Source organism: Oncorhynchus nerka, linkage group LG13 (assembly GCF_034236695.1).
Source record: "Oncorhynchus nerka isolate Pitt River linkage group LG13, Oner_Uvic_2.0, whole genome shotgun sequence".
In the NCBI taxonomy this organism is placed as follows: Eukaryota; Metazoa; Chordata; class Actinopteri; order Salmoniformes; family Salmonidae; genus Oncorhynchus; species Oncorhynchus nerka.
This window is the reverse complement of record NC_088408.1, coordinates 37,519,506-37,529,512: the sequence shown is the minus strand read 5'-3', so window position 1 is coordinate 37,529,512 and position 10,007 is coordinate 37,519,506. Positions and strand designations below refer to the sequence as shown.

Here is a 10,007-nt window from a genome sequence, read left to right as displayed (position 1 = left end):
CAAGGAAGCAAAAGACAAATGCAGTCATTTCACTTCCTCATTGTAGCCCCATGCAGAGTTTTGGCTAGAAAGTTTGTTGTATGTGAGCCCAGAGGGTTTTCCCCCTTTCTCTGTTCTTCCTGGTGTGGCTACAACACAGTGGGTCTCCTTGAGACTTAATAGGGGAGAGTGGGGTAAGTTGAGCCATTTTTTACATTCCGCTTCACAACATGCTAAATAGAACCATATAGGGTTCTTCAGGTTTGTCTCCATAGGGGAACCCTTTTTGGTGCTAGGTAGAACCTTTTGCAAAGGGTTCTACCTATGACCCTCTATGTAGGGTTCTACCCAAAAAACATTTAATTATCTAAAGGTTCTTGCAAGAAGAACCATTTCACTTTTGGAGGGTTCTTCCTAGAACCGTCTATGAACGGTTCCACCAGCCTTATTAGCATTTAAAATAACATTCGTTATGACAGTAACTACATATACTGTATAGTAAGGCCTTGCTTCAATTGTGTTAGGAAAGTCCTGGTTTACAGGCCAAATCAGGCCTGCAAGTCACATTATGCTGGCTTGCAAAGTGATGTGTAATTCCAGTTCGAATCCGGACAGAGGTGGGTTAAGTGGCATTTTTTCACTTGCAACCTGCAATCAGAATGATTGCTGGGGTAGGGAAGATTGAATACTGAGAGTACCTCAATCATCTAAACTGGAACAACCATCCCGGTAATGAGTGTAATATGTCGTATAATGGAGAAAAGTCATACTTTTTCAATTCATTCAGGGGGAGGGTTTAGTATTGTTTTATTTAGTCCGGGGGAGGGTCATGTAATTTGAAATGGATTATATGTCATATAGCTCAGTGTTTGAGAATTAGTTGCATATTATATCTCAACGTGTGCCCGATGCTGCCCCTCATCCCTGACTCTCTGCTGGGCGCTCAATATCAAGTGCGCCTAGTGTGGTCTCAATGAAATGATCCATTGCCTATACTTTAGGCCATAGGCCTAGGCTGTATGGAGAGAATGATTGGAGACGCACAAGGCAAATTTATATTTATAAAAACATTTACAGTACCAGTCAAAAGTTTGGACACACCTACTCATTCAAGGGTTTTACTTTATTTTTATTATTTTCTACATTGTACAATAATAGTGAAGACATCACAACTATGAAATAACACATATGGAATCATGTAGTAACCAAACAAGAGTTAAACAAATCAAAATATATTTTAGATTCTTCAAAGTAGCCACCCTTTGCCTTGATGACAGCTTTGCATTCTCTCAACCAGCTTCATGATGTAGTCACCTGGAATGCTTTTCCAACAGTCTTGAAGGAGTTCCCACATATTCTGAGCACTTGTTGGCAGCTTTTCCTTCACTCTGTGGTCCAACTCATCCCAAACCATCTCAATTGGGTTGAGGTCGGGTGATTGTGGAGGCCACGTCATCGGATGCAGCACTCCATCACTCTCCTTATATGTAAAATAGCCCTTACACAGCCTGGAGGTGTGTTTTGGGTCATTGTCCTGTTGAAAAACAAATGATAGCAACACTAAGCGCAAACCAGATGGGATGGTGTAATGCTGCCAAATGCTGTGATAGCCATGCTGGTTAAGTGTGCCTTGAATTCTAAATAAATTACTGACAGTGTCACCAGCAAAGCACGCCCACACCATCACACCTCTTCCTCCATGCTTCACGGTGGGAACCACACACGGCGGTTGGAACCAAAAATCTAACATTTGGACGCCTCAGACCAAAGGCGACATTTCCATTTCCACTGGTCTAATGTCCATTGTTTCTTGGCCCAAGCAAGTCTCTTCTTATTATAATTGGTATCCTTTAGTAGTGTTTTTTTGCAGCAATTTGACCATGAAGGCCTGATTCACACAGTCTCCTCTGAACAGTTGATGTTGAGATATGTCTGTTACTTGAACTCTGTGAGGTACAATCTGAGGTGCGGTTAATTGCCCATTTCTAAGGCTGGTAACTCTGCAGCAGAGTTAACTCTGTCTTCCTTTCCTGTGGCAGTCCTCATGAGAGCCTGTTTCATCATAGCGCTTGATGGTTTTTGCAACTGCACTTGAAGAAACTTTAAAAGTTCTTGACATTTTCCTTATTGACTGACTTTCATGTCTTTAAATAATGATGGACTATCATTTCTCTTTGCTTATTTGAGCTGTTCTTGCCATAATATGGACACGGTATTTTACCAAATAGGGCTATCTTCTGTATACCACCACTACCTTGTCACAACACAACTGATTGGCTCAAACGCATTAAGAAGGAAAGAAATTCCACAAATGAACTTTTTGTTATTTGAAAGGCATTCCAGGTGACTACCTCATGATGCTGGTTGACAAAATGCCAAGAGTGGGCAAAAATATAATCAAGGCAAAATGGTGGCTATTTGAAGAATCTCAAATATAGAATATATTTTGATTTGTTTAACACTTGTTTTGTTACTACATGATCACATATGTGTTATTTCATAGTTTTGGTGTCTTCACTATTATTCTACAATGTAGAAAACAGTAAAAGATTAAGAAAAACCCTTGAATGAGTAGGTGTGTCCAAACTTTTGACCGGTACTGTATGTCAGGAAATGAATGACAAATATTCAATACATGTATTTGGAAAATACAGTATTTATGTCACAAAGAAGTCGGCTGAACAACAGATGAGGAAAATCACCATAGCCACAGTTCAAATATTTTGCATGCGTGCAGCACTGGATAATGCACAATGGTACAGTAAACTTTATCCGGCTCATTCAAATTGTGTGGTGACATAATACAGTAGGTTAGTCAGTTATTTTAACATCTCAACGTGCATGTGTGAGGCACAGAATGATCATACAACACTTGTTACACAATTAACAATAACAAAAGAAGACATTCGATGTATGCACGATACGTTTACAGAATATTTTTGTGAGTGTTTACATAAAATAGTCATGGATTTCTGGTTGAGGTGAGGCAATCTCATTGGACATGCATGACGGCTGTTTTCGCAGGAACAGTTCAAAATACGGCAATTCTAGCTGGTAGAGATTCCTGATAAAAAATGTCTTGCATTCTACATCCTTATCTGCCTGCATGGACGGTAAGTGAGAATCAGTGGAGGGTTCATTTAACAAAACAAGTAGAATATTCTCATTGTCTACAGTGAAGAGGCAAATCCGGGATGCTGGCCTTCTAGGCAGAGTTCCTCTGTCCAGTGTCTGTGTTCTTTTGCCCATCTTAATCTTTTCTTTTTATTGGCCAGTCTGAGATATGGCTTTTTCTTTGCAACTCTGCCTAGAAGGCCAGCATCCCGGAGTCGCCTCTTCACTGTTGAGACTGGTGTTTTGTGGGTACTATTTAATGAAGCTGCCAGTTGAGGATTTGTGAGACATATGTTAATGGACAATTATTTTTGCTTTTCTTTCAAAAACAAGGACATTTCTAAGTGACCCCAAACTTTTGAACGGTAGTGTATGTAACAGTTTTGCTTCCGTATCTCTCTTCACCCCAACCTGGGCTCAAACCAGAGACCCTCTGCACACATCGACAACAGTCTCCCTCGAAGCACCGTTACCCATCGTTCCACAAAAGCTACAGCCCTTGCAGACCAAGGGAAACAACTACTTCAAGGTATCAGAGCGATTGAAATGCTATTAGTGCGCACCCCGCTTCCTAGCTAGCCATTTCACACCAGTTCCACATAAAATATCCATACATGGGTTTCTGCCTCACAAGTAGCAGACCATACTTTTGGTGTACTATCTATCTATGAGGTACTATATACAGTGCCTTGCGAAAGTATTCAGCCCCCTTGAACTTTGCGACCTTTTGCCACATTTCAGGCTTCAAACATAAAGATATAAAACTGTATTTTTTTGTGAAGAATCAACAACAAGTGGGACACAATCATGAAGTGGAACGATATTTATTGGATATTTCATACTTTTTTAACAAATCAAACACGGAAAAATTGGGCGTGCAAAATTATTCAGCCCCCTTAAGTTAATACTTTGTAGCGCCATCTTTTGCTGCGATTACAGCTGTAAGTCTCTTGGGGTATGTCTCTATCAGTTTTGCACATCGAGAGACTGAAATTTTTTCCCATTCCTCCTTGCAAAACAGCTCGAGCTCAGTGAGGTTGGATGGAGAGCATTTGTGAACAGCAGTTTTCAGTTCTTTCCACAGATTCTCGATTGGATTCAGGTCTGGACTTTGACTTGGCCATTCTAACACCTGGATATGTTTATTTTTTAACCATTCCATTGTAGATTTAGCTTTATGTTTTGGATCATTGTCTTGTTGGAAGACAAATCTCCGTCCCAGTCTCAGGTCTTTTGCAGACTCCATCAGGTTTTCTTCCAGAATGGTCCTGTATTTGGCTCCATCCATCTTCCCATCAATTTTAACCATCTTCCCTGTCCCTGCTGAAGAAAAGCAGGCCCAAACCATGATGCTGCCACCACCATGTTTGACAGTGGGGATGGTGTGTTCAGGGTGATGAGCTGTGTTGCTTTTTACGCCAAACATAACGTTTTGCAGTGTTGCCAAAAGTTCAATTTTGGTTTCATCTGACCAGAGCACCTTCTTCCACATGTTTGGTGTGTCTCCCAGGTGGCTTGTGGCAAACTTTAAACGACACTTTTATGGATATCTTTAAGAAATGGCTTTCTTCTTGCCACTCTTCCATAAAGGCCAGATTTGTGCAATATACGACTGATTGTTGTCCTATGGACAGAGTCTCCCACCTCAGCTGTAGATCTCTGCAGTTCATCCAGAGTGATCATGGGCCTCTTGGCTGCATCTCTGATCAGTCTTCTCCTTGTATGAGCTGAAAGTTTAGAGGGACGGCCAGGTCTTGGTAGATTTACAGTGGTCTGATACTCCTTCCATTTCAATATTATCGCTTGCACAGTGCTCCTTGGGATGTTTAAAGCTTGGGAAATCTTTTTGTATCCAAATCCGGCTTTAAACTTCTTCACAACAGTATCTCGGACCTGCCTGGTGTGTTCCTTGTTCTTCATGATGCTCTCTGCGCTTTTAACGGACCTCTGAGACTATCACAGTGCAGGTGCATTTATACGGAGACTTGATTACACACAGGTGGATTGTATTTATCATCATTAGTCATTTAGGTCAACATTGGATCATTCAGAGATCCTCACTGAACTTCTGGAGAGAATTTGCTGCACTGAAAGTAAAGGGACTGAATAATTTTGCACGCCCAATTTTTCAGTTTTTGATTTGTTAAACAAGTTTGAAATATCCAATAAATGTTGTTCCACTTCATGATTGTGTCCCACTTGTTGTTGATTCTTCACAAAAAAATACAGTTTTATATCTTTATGTTTGAAGACTGAAATGTGGCAAGGCACTGTATATAAGGTGAGTCTGTAAGATCTACGCTATAAAATAAATATGTTCAGTTCCTAAAATGCTATGTATTTCTTCCACAGAAGAGACACAGCAGTTGACCATGATGTGTGATACCACAAACAACAGCTTTCAGCATGATCATCAACTTGGGCACGTTGAGCTGTAGGCTTACAAAAGAGTTTCCTGGCACCACATCGACAATGTCTTCCAAAGAAAACATCAGGGAGAACCCCCAAGACATTCAAATATCACTTGACAGTTGTGGAGGCAAAGCAAATGTGAGCTCTCTACTCCTCCTCACCCACGGGCCCTATGCCACAGGAGGCATTGCCAATTCTGCCCTCGGCACTTCCCCTGAGACATTTTATATTTATTTGATAATAGGGGAATAAAGTAAGAGGAGGATCTTTTAAGTTGATTCTGAACCTGATAGGATTCCTGGAACTGACAAACCTTGCTCTTTTTATCTGACAGTTGATACTGTATCAACATTGGCAAACATCCTATCGCCAAATCACCAAATTTACTGGAGATCAGGGAATTTTTCAGGTAAGTGATATTTTAATGTCTTGGGGGTTCTCCCTGATGTTTTTTGTGGAAGACATTGTCGGCTCAACGTGCCCAAGTGGCCCATATGAGAGTCGATGATGTTGTTTGCTGTTGTTGTTTGTGGTATCACACATCATGATCAACTGCTGTGTCTCTTTTGTGCAAGAAATACATAGTATTTTAGGAACGGAACATATTTCTTTGTATAACAAAGTAGAAAATAACTGAACTTGAAAGTGGGTATGAAGTTTTTCAAACATTTGAGCAGCTTTGTATTGTTGACTGAATAAGTTATTGTCTAGTTTTATGTTTATTTAACTACTATTCAAAAGGATTAAGAGACTGCAACTGCACAAGTACATTCCATCCTTTTGCAACTGAGACATTACACATTTTACACCTGTCTGTCTGTAGAACAAATGGGATTACTGTGACTGTCAAAGGACTGTACAATTTGTCCCAATTCTTTCCTCATTCTGGTCAATAATGGGAATCAGCTTCTGACCGTGGGATCCTATAACTGTCTGCTCATGGTTTACATTTCTCCAGGGCCATTATATTAACTTCTTTTGTCAAGTGCAGTAGGCAAAAACAGGTTGGATCAATGTTGTTTCCACGTCATTTCAATGGAAAACATCAATGTGATGATGTTGAATCAACGTGTAAAACCGATTGGACTTGCAAAAAGTCATCGACATCAGGGCATTTCATATGCTTTTCACCAAACTGTTAACCTAAATCCAATGACATGGTGATATTTGTTGTTAATTTCACATTGAATTCACGTTAGTTGACTCAACCAAATAAAATCAAAACTATATGTTGAACTGATGTTTGTGCCCAGTGGGAAGTCTCTGACAGTGGTTAGACAAGGGGGTGGAAAATGTTAGAATACGGATGTAACCTTGGTTCTCTGAGTAGAGTAACGGGTCACCAAACGAGCTATGGGAACTCCTTCCCCTTCACACAATGTGATTGAGATGCTTAATATCAAAGATGTTTACAGAGTGACATACAGTCTATTACTTCACTCAAACCCCAATGAGGTGGAGTAATGACATGACAGCTTGGCGACTCATGTCTCTAATCAGAGATCCGCAACCCAACGTTCTCTTCCCCCCCCCCCCTGGAGTTGGTCTACCTGCTGCAGCATATGATTTTGACACTGCATTGGTAATCCAATGTAACAGAGGATGTCCTGGTTGCCTGAACTGCATCAATTATCAAGGAGGCCAACCCTGCAGCTATAAGGCGGTGACGTTCAGGGTCCACACCCATAACTTCAGTATGCTGGGTTTGGGGTGCAAAAGCCTGCCGCTCGCTTGTGACTGGAGGTCCACTCGAAGAGGGAGATCCCATGGTCGGGATGGTTGTCGGCTGTACAAAGTCTGAAAACCAGTGATGCCATGGCCAATGTCGAGCAACAAGTAGAGTTGACGCGCTTTCGATACTGATCTTCCTCAAGACCTAAGGGACCAAGGGAATTGGTGGAAACGCATACAGCAGCCCCCTTGGCCATCTGTGTGACAGGGCATCACACCTGAGTGGGCCTGCTGGACCTTTATGGAGAACCACATAGGACAGTGTGTATAAGACAGTAGTTTTGGAATTGTTAGTTAGATTACTTGTTGGTTATTACTGCATTGTCGGAACTAGAAGCACAAGCATTTCACTACACTCGCATTAACATCTGCTAACCATGTGTATGTGACAAATAACATTTGATTTGATTTGTCTTGCGATGCAAACAGATCGGCGATGGCCCTTCCAAACTGTGCCCAGATCATCTCCACTACTGTGGGATGTATCCAGTCTGAAGGTGTGAGGGGCGAGCAAAAGGCTGAAGGGTAGAACGCACATTTGTTTACTGTGTGCTGGGAGAATGGGGATATGAAAGTATGTGTCTTTCAAGTTCACTGTGGTGAACCAATCACCTGGTTGTACTGATTGAAGGATGACTTTGATTGTCTTTGATTGGGAAGTGCTGAAAGATGACGATTCAGGCACCCTTTTCTGGCACCAGAAAATAGATTGAGTAGAACCGCAGTTTTGTTGCACTGGTTCTACCTCTTCGATTACATGATTTTCCAGGAGCAATGAGATTTCTGAGCAGAGTGTTTGCTTTTGAGCAAGGTTGCGAGCTGTTGTTTTCAAGACACCCCTGAAGTGTGGGGTCGCTGACAAAATTATGGTGCATAGCCTTGTGTTACAGTTCGTAACACCCATTTGTTGGCCGTTGACCTTTACCACCAAGGTGGTGCTCTAGAAAGCGGTGTTGATGTGACCAAAGCTCTGCATGCTGTGGTGCAGAGGGGACGCAGCCTGCATACGGTGTGCCCAAGAGGCAAATTATTTTGACAAAATGAATGCATTATGGTTTTAAGGAGGGAGCATTGAATTGGGTAGTCATATCTAACTGACAGGAAACAGTCCACCTATATCAATGGTTCATTTTCTTCCCCTAATGTGTTAAACTGTGGAATACCGCAGGGCAGCTGCCTTGGGCCACTTCTCTACTTAATATACACCAACGACCTTCCCTATGCCTTGGTTGAAACTCAAGCTACTATATTTGCAGATGATACTACAATTTATGCAGCAAGACAATCGGTTCAACAGGTACAGCAAGCTTTGCAAGGAGATTTGGAGATTATCAGGAAATGGGTTTGCCAAAACAAACTTGCTTTAAACACCAAGAAAACCAAAGTTATGTTGGTCTGTTCAACTAGGAAAAGGCCAAAACAGCATGGGATACAATTAAGTATGGGAGGAGTACAAATTGAAGAAGTGGTAGAAACCAAACTACTGGGAGTGCAGCTAGACAACTGCTTATCATGGTCGTCTCACATAACTAATCTATGTAAAAAAAAATATTAAAACCGCATGCATAATCAGAAGGATAGCTAAATATTAACCAGGGAAAATCCTTCAGCAAATAACACAGGCATTGGTTGAGAGTCAAGTGAACTATTGTTCGGTGGTCTGGGGAAATGCATCATCTAGTGAATTTAGGAGGCTGCAGAATGCACAGAATAAAGCAGCAAGGATTGTTTTAAGGCGGAGATATGGTTCTTCTGTTGCAGTCATGCGCAGTGTTCTTGGTTGGTCATCAATCAACAAGATAATTGAAAAAAACATGCTTATCTTATTTTATAATATACATCATTTAAAACGGCCAAGTTCTATTCACAATGGTATTCAGTTGGTAAGAGACAGACATTCCGTAAATACTAGGAATAGATTGTCCACCATCTATGCGTTATCCAGACAGAAAAAAGAAATGGACAAAAGAACATTTCGATTTAGAGCAATAAAGTAATGGAATAAATTAACTGAGCAAACTAGAAAGCTTTCAATATATAAGTTTAAACATTATTTAAAAACAATTTAAATATAGTATATAGAGATGTTGTGGGACTATAGTAGACGAAGAATCAATATTTTTTTAGATTGAGTATTTAATGGGTCATTATGCTAGTGTATTATGTATGTTTGTAATAGTGTGTTATATGTGAAAGTGTGTTTGTATTATAAATTGTATTTTAATGTTAAGGACTCTTGGAAGATTAGTCCAAATGGGGACTAAAAGAGATCCTAATAAAATCAAATCAAAAGAGGCGATGATGCGCTCCACCACTTCGGTAGGGCAGAGTGTCTGTTCCTCCACTCCTGAGCATGTGCAGCGTGAGTCTGAGCCTGGTTTATTGGCATCCCAATTGGGGCCCTGGGACGGGAGTAATGGTTTGCTGGCTGATGCATTCTAGGCTTTGGAATGAGGCGCTGAAGCTCCATCTGTGTTTCTCTGTCTTCCTTAAACACTTGGAGGATTTGGGCCGCTGCTGGGTCAAATGTCTGGCCAGGTGATATGGGTACACCTAGGAGTTGAGGATTTGGGCCGCTGCTGGGCTAAATGTCTGTCCAGGTGATATGGGTACAACTAGGAGTGGAGGATTTGGGCCGCTGCTGGGCTAAATGTCTGGCCAGGTGATATGGGTACACCTAGGAGTGGAGGATTTGGGCCGCTGCTGGGCTAAATGTCTGGCCAGGTGATATGGGTACACCCAGGAGTGGAACCGTCTCTTTGTCAGGGAGC

At 41.4% G+C, this 10,007-nt stretch overlaps 1 long non-coding RNA gene across 1 annotated transcript; it reads left to right on the top strand.

Moving 5' to 3' along the window:
* Positions 1-2,563: 2,563 nt before the first annotated feature.
* LOC115140506 (uncharacterized) lies at positions 2,564-6,741 on the top strand. Its single transcript, XR_003865241.2, has 2 exons — positions 2,564-3,622; positions 5,446-6,741. It is a non-coding gene; the product is annotated as an uncharacterized LOC115140506 (long non-coding RNA).
* The last annotated feature ends 3,266 nt before the right edge of the window (positions 6,742-10,007 follow it).